Consider the following 13,616-nt stretch of genomic DNA (forward strand, 5'->3'; position numbering starts at 1 on the left):
ACAATGTTGTGCTTGATGCACCCCAGGATACAATTGGCCCTCCTGGCAGCCAGGCACACTGCTGGCTCATATTCAACTTGCTATCAGCCAAAACCCCCAGATCCCTCTCTGCAGGGCTGTTCTCCAGTGTCTCCTCCCATAGTCTGTATAACCAGGGTTGCCCCCTTCCAAGGTGCAGGATCTGACACTTGTTCTTGTTAAACTTCATACAGTTGGTGATTACCCAGCTCTGCAATTTGTCCAGTTCTCTCTGACAGAGTCAACAGCTCATCCCAGTTTAATATAATCAGAAAACTTACTCAAACGCTTCCTAGTCCTTCATCCAAATCATTTATGAAAACATTGAAAATAACTGGCCCTAAAATGGAGCCTTGAGGGACGCCACTGGTGACTTGCCACCAGCCTGATGTAACTCCATTTGTCATAATCCTTTGAGCTCTACCTGTCATCCAATTGTTCACCCATCATATTATGTTTTTATCTAGCTGTATGCTGAACATTTTGTCCAATAGGATCCTTTAAGAAACTGTATCAAATGCCTTACTGAAATCCAGAAGAATTACATCAACTGACTTCCCTTTGTCAACTAGATGGGTGATCTTATAGTCCACTTTGGTTTAAGGTTAGTTTTATGTTAAAATAAAGGGTATAGATTGACTCTTACAATAACAGGAGCATTATATAAGGCAGAAAGATAAACGTAAATGTTGACAATAAACATGGCTAGAACGAACATTCTCTGGCTCTTTATGACAGTATTAATAGTTGAAGAAGGACTACTGTAGAAAAATTAAGGCAGACCTCTCAGAATCTCCATGGAGGGCTGCCTCCAAACAGAAGCCTGAATAACATTAGGAAGTTGGAGGAGAACCAGGAAGGCTTCTGCAGACTGGTAGGAGATAGAGTGTAGATCAGTACATTCTTTCTAAAGAAATAAATACAATGAAAGCAAAGAGACCAAGCTACAATTGCAACATTTTTCTTGCAAAACAATTCACTTCTTCATACAAAGTTTTTTTTTGTTTGTTTGTTTTGTTTTTTTAATGTATTCACAACTATCCTCCTTTCAGTGGGTAATACAAGAGTGGGAGGGAAGGGGAGGGGAGTGGAGGGGAGGGAAGGAGAGGGGAGAGGAGGGAAGGGAAAGTTGGAAGGGACCTTCAAAGACCACCTGCCTGACTATTTCAAGGCTAACCAAAAGTTAAAACATCTTAATGATTTCCCTGGTTGCAAACACCTCCTGAACACTGACAGACATAGGTCATCAACAAACTTTCTAGGAAGCCTGTTCCAGTGTCTGAATGTCCTCCTCATGGTAAAGAAACTTTTCCTAATGGTTAGTCTGATCCTCCCCAGCTTCAACATTGTGTTGTCATGCATTCTGAATATGCACCTTTTCAAATAATTGTTGTTGAAGATAATCTACTGAGGAAACATTAGTCTTAAAGATGGGATATGAACATTGCCTTGCCCATTACTGTATGATAAGGAATTTATTAATTGTCAAAATCCTCTATAACGAATTTGGAAATATTTCTTTTCAACAATTTCCACATTATTAGTTCACCAAATAATTTTATAACCTAATTTTAGATATTTGTTAAAATATTTCTCAGATATTTTTTTTACCTTTGATTTCTGCCTTTTTGAGGTTTTCTGTCCTATTTCCATCTTCTTCTCACTGAAAGTGAGAAGTATCAGTCTCAAAGTTTATACTGAAATCAAGCTTTCCCATTTTCAGACAGATTTTCTTTTATAACAATTGCACATATTTTATTGATTAGGGCCATGCTGTGTCCAACAGCATACAAACTCTCCATGACCACAGATTGTTTAAAAGAAATCAAAAGCAATTAGAATGGACGTGGTCAACAAATTTTCTTTTGAGTTCTAACAAACTCCATTAAAATATATGACTGTTGAATACCTAAGAGCATTCTTACATTACATCTTACATCTCACTGTTGTCTTTGAAGGATTAGTTGGGGTTATAAAACTTTTCTGGTATTCATAACTAACATTTTTTTTCAACTTATTTTTTTTTCTCCTTTCTGACTTACATCTACCAGATATATCTCTTATGGTTGAAGGATATTTAATTTCACTTTATTACTCTTCACTGTGGTATGTATTTTAACGTCTTCCAAGACAAACTGTTTGAGTCTTTTGAATGATGATTAGAAGTCAAAAACACACTTGAAAATATTCAAAGATAGATATTCAAAGGCCTGAAAAGTTACATTCAGGCTGGTGAGAATTCATATGAGATGAAAGCCATATTTCTTTTAAATTCTATTTATTAAAAAAAAAAAAAAAAGGAAAAAAAAAGAGTTTAATACAGTAAGTTGTATTTCAGTAACAGCATAAGCTTTCAGTTCAGATTGGTTGCACTATCATACTCAATGAACACAAACTTTCAAAAATGCTGGTGGAATTAGAAATGTACCTCATATTCTAAAGAGAAGTGAAGGTAAAGGAGAACTTTCTCAGTTGTAACGGGGAGGGAAACAACAGAAATTAGCAATAGAGAGATAATGTACAATTGGAGAGAAGACAAAAAAAAAAAAAAAAAAGATTTTTAGATTTTTTTTAATAGTATTTTATTTCATCTATAAAATCATTTACAAAATCAGCTGGAAAACAGCATCCGGAGAGCAGCCACACAAACAGCAACAATTTTAAAATGCTTCTTTTGTAACGATGTGTTATCTGCCGGTCAAGAGTGATTCTTGCATAAGCTTCGTTGAATGTGATTTACATAACGTAGGAGACTCTGCTCTTAGGTTGTAACGGGCATTGCCCCTCCTTGGGACAACCCCAGACCCAGCATAATCATCCTCAGAATGAAATGGTACAAAGATAATAATTACTGTAATAAACAGTGAAAGAAAGAGATATGCAGAAACGAGGGGGAAAGCATTGTAAGAAATTGCTTCCATCTAGTATTTAGGAAAGCTATAGATTGCATTAGCTGCAATTCTTAACAAGTATTTTTGTAAACCTATGAATCCTTAGACAATACAGATTTTGACAATTCCCATAATATAAAATGGCTCAAACTACCATTACAATCAACAGTCATTACAATCAACTGCATGAAATGGTAGGAAGATGCTGAAATGTATTTTCTTCCAAGTTGTCATTCACTTAGGCTGACCTCAGCCTATTTTTTTAAATTTTTTTTTCCTTTGCTGATTAGACAGTCCCTTACTTCAGCCAGGACTCTGATTTGATACAAAAGAATAACACAGTAATTCTTTGCTGCAGAGAGTTTTTGTTGTCTCCTCACTTCTAACATTTTGCCAGTATCAAGAATGCAGATCAAAAATGTTGCGGGTGTTTTAATAGATTTATTTGTGGCTGCTGACCTACTACCTCTGTCTTTACTTATTTTCTATCACTCTAATTACAAATTGAAAAAAAAAAAAAAAAAAAAAAAGCAGCCTTTCCTCTAAAAAGATGCTAACAAGGTAACAAGGACTTTCTACACAGAAAAATTTAACACACACATGCACACATGAGTTGTCTCTCACACACACAAGTTGTCACATTGCAATCTTCTGCTCTTCTGGTTTGCAAAAAATTCTGTTGCTGAATCTGAAATAAATGTAGTAACTATGGGCTTACCTGTTACTGGCTACTCTATTTTACCATTAATATCTTCTGCAAACTCTAGGATTTTGTTTGCTTATGAGTGCTCTCACTTTTATTGTTGTGAAGGTTACAGGCTGGATGTAACTAACTACAGCACAGTACAGTGTTCTCTTAAGGGTGCAGAAGGGTAACCAAATGAAGTAAAGTCCCATCACATAATAGAGTGTGGAGTCCAGTGTTTTTTTATTAACAGAAAACTTAGGCAAATGCAATTGCCTTGACAAGCTCAGAGAAGTGGAAACAGAACTGGGCATTTTAGCTTTAAAAACAAAGATTTCTCCTCCACATCTGTAGACATCACAGCGCAGATTTCTCTGGTAGTTAGCAGTTACAACTTAATTGTCTTGATGAATCACCATTGCATTAGAAAGAAGAGCTGCCTTGAAAGAACAGGTAGAATTTGAGATGGTGGGGAAGGTCTGAGGTCTTTTGTTTGTTTTGTTTTGTTTCGTTTTCTCCTTTATTTTTTTATTTTTTATTTTTATTTTCCAGTGGATGGTCTATCATGATATATTGTTTTGACTTGCAGGAGCATGTGTTTGTATGTTTCACACAATATCTCAAAACATATTACAAATAGTTATATTGACTTTCTCAAACCAATGGAAAATTAGAAAAATATACATATATGTCTGTCTTACAAGTGTTTTGAAACACCATATCAACTGTCTTTTGTTGTTTTGTTTTGCTTTGTTTTGTTTTTTCCTTGTCGGGCACTCTTACATATGCAGAAAAGCAGATATATAATGCAGTACAACTTTCTCTGAAGAGCAGTACGTATTATCCTTGCTCTTTTCTGGCATCCATTTGTCTTAAGCCTGCCCTGAAGAACATGCCCTCAAGAACAAGCTGTAGAAAGACAGAGATCCCTTCTGGGTGTTCTTGTATCCATTAGGTCATGTTTTATTTTATTTTATTTATTTTATTTATCTTATTTTATTTTAATTTAATTTTATTCAAAAGAGAAAACAAATATCATCAGATGCATTACATAAGAGATGATATTCAGTATCCTCATCTTGTTGATTTGTTGCCTCATCTAAGAGTTAAGCTAGAGGGACAGAATTAAATGAAAATGAATTTGGAGCATTTTCTCTATTCATTAACACCTGCTGAATGAATTACAGGAATAGTCATATTTCTTGAGCAGCAAAATATACAGCTGCATTAAAAAAAAAAAAATGATAAGACAGCTGTTGTCTCTGGAGTGTATGTGTGCAATAGAAATTAGTTCTTTAAATCTGACAGTTCCTAGAAGTTGCTTCCCTGGAAGAAGCATTTAAATGTAAAGTCTAGGCACGATAACTGCGCAAAGAGGATTTGAGGAGAATTTCTCATGGGTCTAGAAACAAAAAATAATACATAGCCCTTGCCTGGAAAATAGCTTCAAATGGCTTCAGCACATGCTCCTAACTTGCCATCAGAACTACCAGTTGGTTTGAAAAGGTATGAAGTGAAAGAGGAAGGGAAAACATACACCAACAGCCATTCTGGTCTCTTAGCAATTGCATTTTCCTGTGGCATCGGCCTTAGCTGCTCCATTCTTTAGCAGGGCTAAAGAGCATGTATTGTCAACCTTTTATATTTTCTGGTTTTGAGTGTGTTATGTTTCCATGAAAATTTCCAATAAAATGAAAGCAATACATAAAATTCGTACATCACAAGGCAAGAAATGTTCTAAATTGTTTCGTCATTAAAATAGTGAGATTTTTTAAAGTATGTTTATGAAGGCTGATGAAGGCCAGTGCTTTGGGCTGGCAAGACATATCCACTGGGGAAGTAAGGCTGACCAAACATGCTTTTTCAGATATATCTTTGTGAATGTTTCCTTCCTGTGTTAAACGATGATGACCAGCCTTTGGCGTTCCAATATTAGCAGTTATTGGAATAAACACAGAATGTACATACATCCTAAGATGTATTATCAAAACATCTTGATACGGTGCTGTTGTGTTCATGTCTCAGTTTATTGGAATTGTTTATTTCAATGTATGTAATCAGCAAACTGCTGGGAAAACTTGATAATACTCATTAAACTGAACAGTATACTTTCAGTTCTGACAAGACAATATTACTTGGAAAAAAATTGAAAAAAAAAACAAAACTACAAACAAACAAGCAAAAAGCAACAAAATTAAATATATATATATATATATATTTAAGGAAAAACATTCATTTGTACTTTACTTAAAACTTCTCAGCCTTCTTGCTATTGGGATCTATATACAGTAACTGTGTACAAGCAAATGAATCCATGAAGAACACTGACAACCTTGTGCTCTTATTAATGACTTTTTGTCTGGTGAGGCATTTAAAAATTTCGAGGGTCTAAAAGTCATTTCACTTATCTGTACCTTATTAGGTCTAACCAAAGGGGATGCATGTTGCAACAGTGTACTTGAGACTATCACAAGAATAGCTCCTGTCCCTTTCATTTAAAGTGTTAGTCTGGGCCTGTAATTTAGGACCACTTTTTGAACCCTAGACTGATCTGATATTTCTATTTGGTGTTCCTGATTAAAAGCATTTATATTGATCTGTATCTGCAAAGCTTTTCATCAGGGGTCAGGCTCACCACAGTGGGTCAGGCACATGTAACTTTTAGACCAAATCACTTTGGTACTCTCTACAATATCCTCAAAAGGCTATTCAAAGCTCTGATGCTGGATGCAGCTGCCCTTTTATTAAGCTGTGGCTGCTGTAAAGAGCATGTCACACTACCTGCATCCTGCTTGTTTCCACCAGCAGTCCACCACAATATTGACTGTGAGTGCTATATATATATACACATCTAGGAATTCTAGTGTATCTTGCAAATGTCATGAAGGAAAGAGGTTACCAACTCCAGTAAAAGGACCAGAAAAAATAGCAGTGGGAAGAGAATACCTTCAGCCATATTTGTTGATGTTTAGTGCCTTGTTTATGTACACAGAGCAGATGTTCCTTGTTTTAAAGTGCCTAAAATACATTGTAAAGATCTCTTGGTGTCAGGATGATGGTGGATCGCAGGCAGGAACAGGAAGTTCCTGTTTTGAACTTGATCAATTAATTCTAACTATAGACAGCAAGCTAAAAAGGGTGGAGGCATGTTTAGTCAGAGTGAGAACAGTTTAAACAAATACAGCATGCTAGTAAGGTATTTGCATTTCTTTTCCAAGTGTGCACATTTGTGTGGCAGCAAGAAATTCAGTTTCAGAATCACCTTTCTGACATATATGTTTTAGATTCTTCATATATACTTTCTGACAATATGTTTTAGATTCCATTACTTCAAGCACTAAATAAAGAAATAAATATTATTCCATTTAATTGGATGAAATAGAGATTGAAATGTTGTTGGTTAAAGTAAAAGTTCATTTAGCATGAAATGTATATGACTGTGGTTTTTTGTTTGCCTTCTACCTCTTCCTCTAGTTCCCCCCTCCCCCTTTTTATTTTTATATAAAATATATCAAATTACTTAGTTCTTGTTGGAACTTTTAAGCTGTAATGGTTGCTCTGATTGAGTTTGCAAGTATATGATGAAAATGTGTAAATCAGCTACCTCAGAATTTGAATCTTCCTTTTAATTATACAAGAATGGAGTGTTTGTATGAAAAGCAGGTATCTGTTAAAAAGAAGCACAAACTATATACAGTGTGGGAAGCAGTAGAAAATGTTACTTTTCCCACCCTGGTTCATAACTATTGCTTGACAGATATTTCTGAGGTAGTTTTTATCCACTCTTTCTTTAGATTGTATATGAGATTCTCAGTGAAGCTCTTGTCTTGCAGGACCTAGACTTTCCAATGACAGCAACTATCTCATGTATGATTTTAATTGTGAAAATCATATGACTAGTTAACTTTCTTATACAGGTGATTAATGGCTCTTCAGTCTGGTTAATATAAGCAATAAAATGAGGCAAATGAAAAAATAAAATATAATCTCTAAAACAAGTAGAACTAACAAGAATTTAAAAATAACTTTCTATGTACAGGTTAGTTATAATTTCTTAATAATTATATTATTAATAATAAGTAAATAATGAATATAATAATGAATAAGAATATAACTAGGATTTAATAATATAGTTTCCATACTATCTTTCTGTAAGCTCACTTTTTCCATGTGTAGTACAATGAATATCATAAAAGAGTATAAAAATTACAGGAAAATGTGAATATGTTCAGTGAAAATATGTCTGATTTGAACAAGCCTCTGATTCTCAGTAAGTCACTGGTGCCAACAAAGTTATTTCTCATATAGTACCAATATTTAGTCTCCACTTCATACAATTACCGATAGGTATAACAGGCCAGATTTTCACTTCCAGGAGAGCAGCTTTGTTAGCTTAAATGTTTCCTTAAAGAAGGTGCACAAAGTAAATTCTTGTCTGGTAAAAATCCAGAGAAAAAGCTCTTTTCATTGTCTGGAAAGTAAAAAAAAAAAAAATAAATAATAATAAATAAAAGAAAAACAAAACAACACATATCTGTGTCATAAGTTCATCCCAGGATCCAGACAGCTCTAATAGATTTATGTTTGACAAATTTCATGTGTTTGAAAGACAATTTTCACCCTGGCACAGAATTTTGTTCAGTTTTGAACAGAGTTTTGTTCAGTTCTGCAGAATTTTGCAGTTAGAAATTTTTGGAGTTTTCTCTATTTTGTATGCATAATTTAAGGCTTTAGGGATGCATGACATTCTGACATTCTGCCTTAAAACAAACAAACAAACAAACAAGCAAAACTATTTGGATTCACATGACTCAACACCAGCTGAAAGCTTCAGCCTGAATGTAAACCTCACAATTTATTTACCTGAAAGACAAAGGAGAAACTTTGAAATTAAGACGCAGAACGACTTGTCATGATACAGTTCATCTTCTTATGTCATCTCCTGTGATTTTTTAAGGGACTGCACCTGGCAAGAGAGGAGAGCTATACAGGTGTAGAACAGCAAAATGAAATAGAAAAAGCAAGTTGTGGTGATGTAAAAATTAGTCCCCAAGGACAACGTTTTCCTTAGGGATTAATGACCACCTGGTGGATGCTAGTCAATAATGACAGATAATTTCTGTTTGTCTATCTTTCATCTGTCTGCTTCTTTTGTAAGTGTGTATACACTGTGCCCTCATGCACGTAGTTCATTATAAAACATGGAATCAGGCAGGAGCAATATCCTATTTATGGTGAGCACTGAAGAAACAGATATGAAAAGAAGAATATGACCTAATAGTGGAAAGAGCTGGCTGATTATGTGTCGCTATAGTGTTTGCATTTCCAAAGGAAATGTTAAGCAAATGCAGATGGGGAAACAAAACTTTGCCGTATAACTGCCAGCTTTGCAGTATGATAGCAGAAAAACAAGTCTATGTGGTAAAACAAGGTGAGGAGTAAGAGAATGAAAATCATACAAAAGAAGTAGGGAAGAAGGAGGGCAAGACAGAAGATGTATAGTTGCTAATGAAAGTCCTAGAGAAAGAACTTCAGAGAGAGAGGGTGAACAGGAAAAGATGAAGTGCCAGTTACTGTCAAAGAAAAGTGCAGCAAGCCAGTGCAGCCAGTTACAGCAAGAAAACTGCAGCATGAAACAACACAAATGTCTGGTCTTTCAGCTGAGTGAGTGAGTGAAGCCAGAGCTGCAAGCCAGCTGAAGAGATGAGACTGAGGATTTTTGAGAGTCATCAGCGTGGAAGATGAAGTCCTCAGAGAGAAAGACAGAAGACTCCAATGAAGAAGAGAGATCCAGAAGCTAATGTCTGAGTGGAAGGCAAACACACATACAGCAGTAAGATGTCAATGAAGTACAGTCAAATGCAGAAATGTCTTTCACAAAATGAAAAAGACTGAAAAAAAAGGGAGAACTAATAGAAATGAAAGGGGAATGGATACTACTTTAAAAGCACTTGATTTTGATTCAGGGTGGGAAGGGGCAAGGGAAGGATTCTCCACATGAAAGCGGCTTTAGAGACAGTGCTGGAGGAAAGGATAAGGATTTCTACTATGGAAAAGAGGCTGACAAACTGAGAAAACTAACTTCCAAGAGAGGAGTGAACATGCTAGAGATATCAATAAATGGAGGGAAAGGAAAAAGGGGAGAGATATGACATTAGAAACCAAAGCAGCATGGATACTACCATAGAGGAAAAAAAAGATTTTTAATGTTAGATCCGGATTTGCACTGGATTTCTGCTCCAACACCTCCAGGCTTTGGCTTCTCCTCCCATATCCCTAGGACATGTGAGAAGGAAAAATCCAGAAATTCAGAGGGAAGGGAAGGAAAGGGGCAAGTCAAGGTGAAGCAAGGCAGAAGGCAAGGGGAAGGCAAGGGGAAGGGCAAGGGCAGGGGCAAGGAGGTCCTGCTAGGATGACTGATGATAGATGGAAGAACAGATGTTGTGATGGAAGAGAGAAGAATGATGAATGATGAAAGCCAGAAGGGAGCTGTAAATGAAAATTTCCACAAACAATTCACAAACAGATTAAAAAATAAATAATAATAATAATAATAAACTTAATTAAAATCGTAAACATTTTTCCAATTAAACAGATAAAAGTATAGATACAAGTAGACATAAGGGGAGCAAGTGCTAGTTGTGAGGCCAACAGGATGACAGGTGGAAGAGAAGAAATAGTCTACCTCATGAGGACAAAAACATGTAAAAACATGTCAGCTAGTGCAGCAGCATGGGACTAAGGATATGGAAATTGAAGTCAAACAGGTCTGAAACTGGGATGTAGAAAAATAAAATAAAATAAATTAAAATAAAATAAAATAAAATAATGGGTAATGGGGCCCCCGGGGGGGGGAGGGTATTTGAGAAATTCCTAAAGCATAAGACTAAATTTATATCAATGATCTACTGCACTGCTGCCTGGACCAGGCATTTACCACATCTTGAAACCCAGATGTCTGGACAACATAGCAGTGTTTCTATGCAAATCAGTTGGGCATAAGGTAAGCAGAGAAGCACATATTGATCTTCAAATGTTGGCACGGGTGTATTTATTACACAGCAATTCTTCTAAGGACTATTTAAAAACACACAAGCACAACTAAAAACATGAGAGGAAATCCAAGGACAAGTACACAAGGGAGTGGATGGCACTGTTCTGTGACCGCATATGTCTATTTTCAGGGTATTTTTTTCATTCAAATTTGAGGTTAGATAACATTCTCTTACCAGTAGTTTGTATGTATAACACCTCATGTTAACAACAACTAAAATACTTCCACTAACAGTAAATTAAATCCAAACCTTCATGCATCTCTCCCAGTAACATAATATTCAAAGATGTACTGCTAAACATGCTTCTCAGCAATCAGACATTAACACTGCCCTATAACTACCACTTTATTATATTAACTGTTCATTTTCATTTATAAACTAGAAATGAAATGCAGCATCAGACATCTAGCTTTAATTCTTTTGCATTCACAAGGTATAAATGAATCAAGAAGAACAGGAATGTTCATGACTGTCCACCACATATTCATACTTTTCTGTCTCTCTAAATGCACATTTTACAGTTACACATTAGAAAAGCACCTAAACAAAAATACAGGAACCTGCAAAAAATTCTCGTAATCATTATGGAGGAAAGTGATATTAAAAGTGATGTATATGATTACACTTACACTGTATTTTAGTTGACGAGGAAATCATTATTTCTACTTTGTACTTTTCTAGTTAAACCATTCTAACAAAATATTGCAGAACAGTACTGTCAATATGATTTTTAATTCACACTTTGAATGAAAATGATAGAACAAAATATGGAAGGGTTCTAGATGTCCCTGAAAATAACACCTGATATATTTTAAATCAGTTCTTCAAGCATTCTCTGATATATTGCCAAGTGGTCACTGAATTAAATAATCTAGACAGATTACTAGAGATCTTTTATTTTTAGGGATCCGTCTGGTATTATGGCAATTGCAGCTGATCGGATTACTTCTATATCCTAGCTATGCAAAATGCATTGATGCTGGATGAGAAACCTGCACTACAGCACTGTAGTTCCAATGTCAGGCCTATACATGGAAGCATACTTCCTAACTGACTTTCAAACAACTTTGCTTTATAATTAATTCATAACAATTTATGTCATACTTTAATTATACTTTATGTTGTGGTAACATATTTAATGGAAAAAGGACTGAGAAAGTAAGTGTGGTACTGCAAAAGAGGATTCCTAATATTTTAAGCAAAATCCAAGTGGAGACTTAAACAAACAAACAAACAAACAACAACAACAACAACCAAACAAACAAAAAGAAACAAAGCAAAACAACTATACAAGGAAAAAACAAACAAACAAACAAAAAACTTTCAGGGGGGTAAGGAAAGGGAGGAGTAGGAAAAAAGTCTTTCTACTGCAAGTGTCAACAGCTACATCTAGTGGTTTTGGGAAGTATAGACAGTATCTCCTACATCCAAACACAGCATTTTTGTATTCTGCATTGAGTGGAAAAGTAAAAGTAATCTCTAGAGGTTTGAAATAAACAGTAAAGATTCTCCGGTGAAAGTACTTCTCTCTCTTTCTATTATTATTATTATTTTAAGATATCTTGTGTGAACTATGGAGACTGAGGTGTCTTTAACATTGTGTGTTTTGAGTTGTGTTATTTGTAGGCATATAATAAAATTCATTTGTGCATTTTCATTCCTAATATGTTATATATATATATATATATGAAATTAGTTTGAAATTATAATTTCCAAATTCTAAAATTTACATTTTGCAGAGTGGAATTTGGAAAGTTTGTGAGATATTGCATGTCTTCATATCTTCATTTATCTGGTTAATGTACCATAGATAAAAGCAAACAAACAAACAAACAAAAAATGAAACCCTCCCATTTTCCAAAAGGGAAATCATGGTTTCTAGAAAGTCGAAAAATCATATCATGGTTTTTGAACTTTCTAGAAGCTAATGACATTGTCTTCAGTCAAAAAGAAGAAAACATGATACTTTTTCAAACACTGTCACATACTGATAATTTCAAATAGTGCAACAAAAAAAGTATCCATTCCCACCAAGACTTTTCTGAAGAACAGAGTACTGTTTGCAAGAGTAATAAATAATTTATGGTGTTTTTCATATGTGTTTATCTTTTAGAATAAACAAGTCTGGAAGTGAAACGATCAGATTGTAAATCAGAACCATTTATCTGTAAACAACTTCACACTAACTGAAATGTAAGACACACAGGAAAATAATAGTAAAAAAATCTTCTTATCTTCATAATTAAAAATGCATAACTTCACAAACAAAATGTGAATTCTTTAACCAACTGTCTTTGCTTTGTCCATAAAATAACAAAAATAGCTGAAGATATTTTCAATATAGCTGGATTTTTTGAAGTCAGATGTAGCCTCCCAAAAAACTTGTAAGAAATTTAAATTGTCAGTAACTCAGTAGCCAGGTTCTAGCATAGATTAGAATATGGTAAGAGACTGGGGTCGGGAAGAGGGAATTGCTGAATTTTAAAATCAGATAAAATTAAGTATAATCTGCTCAAGCTTTCTGTTCATTCAATAATTTACAATCATCACTTATTTAGAAAAAAAAAAAATCAAATGAAATTTATATATATATATATGTATATATATATATATCTATATATATATTACATGTAATGTTCCACAATCATTTAATGTACTTAAGAAGGAAAGATCATCAGAAATCTAAAATAAGCACAGTACATTTCATTGCACATGCAGGTTATTCTTGCTGGGGTCATATAAATGCATATTTGACAATATTAAATAACTGCAGCCATTCAGAAAGCCTACACTGCTATCACAGTGAACAATTTAATTAAACTTTCTGCATAGTATGGGGAAAAAAAAAAAAAAAAAAAAAAAAAAAAAAAAATTATTTTTTTTCGCCCTTTTTTAAAAAAAAAAAAAAATAAACAACATGTATCAAAAAGGTAAAAAAAGAAAAAAAAAAAAAAAATAAAATTTGGT

Source organism: Oxyura jamaicensis, chromosome Z (assembly GCF_011077185.1).
Source record: "Oxyura jamaicensis isolate SHBP4307 breed ruddy duck chromosome Z, BPBGC_Ojam_1.0, whole genome shotgun sequence".
Classification (NCBI taxonomy): Eukaryota; Metazoa; Chordata; class Aves; order Anseriformes; family Anatidae; genus Oxyura; species Oxyura jamaicensis.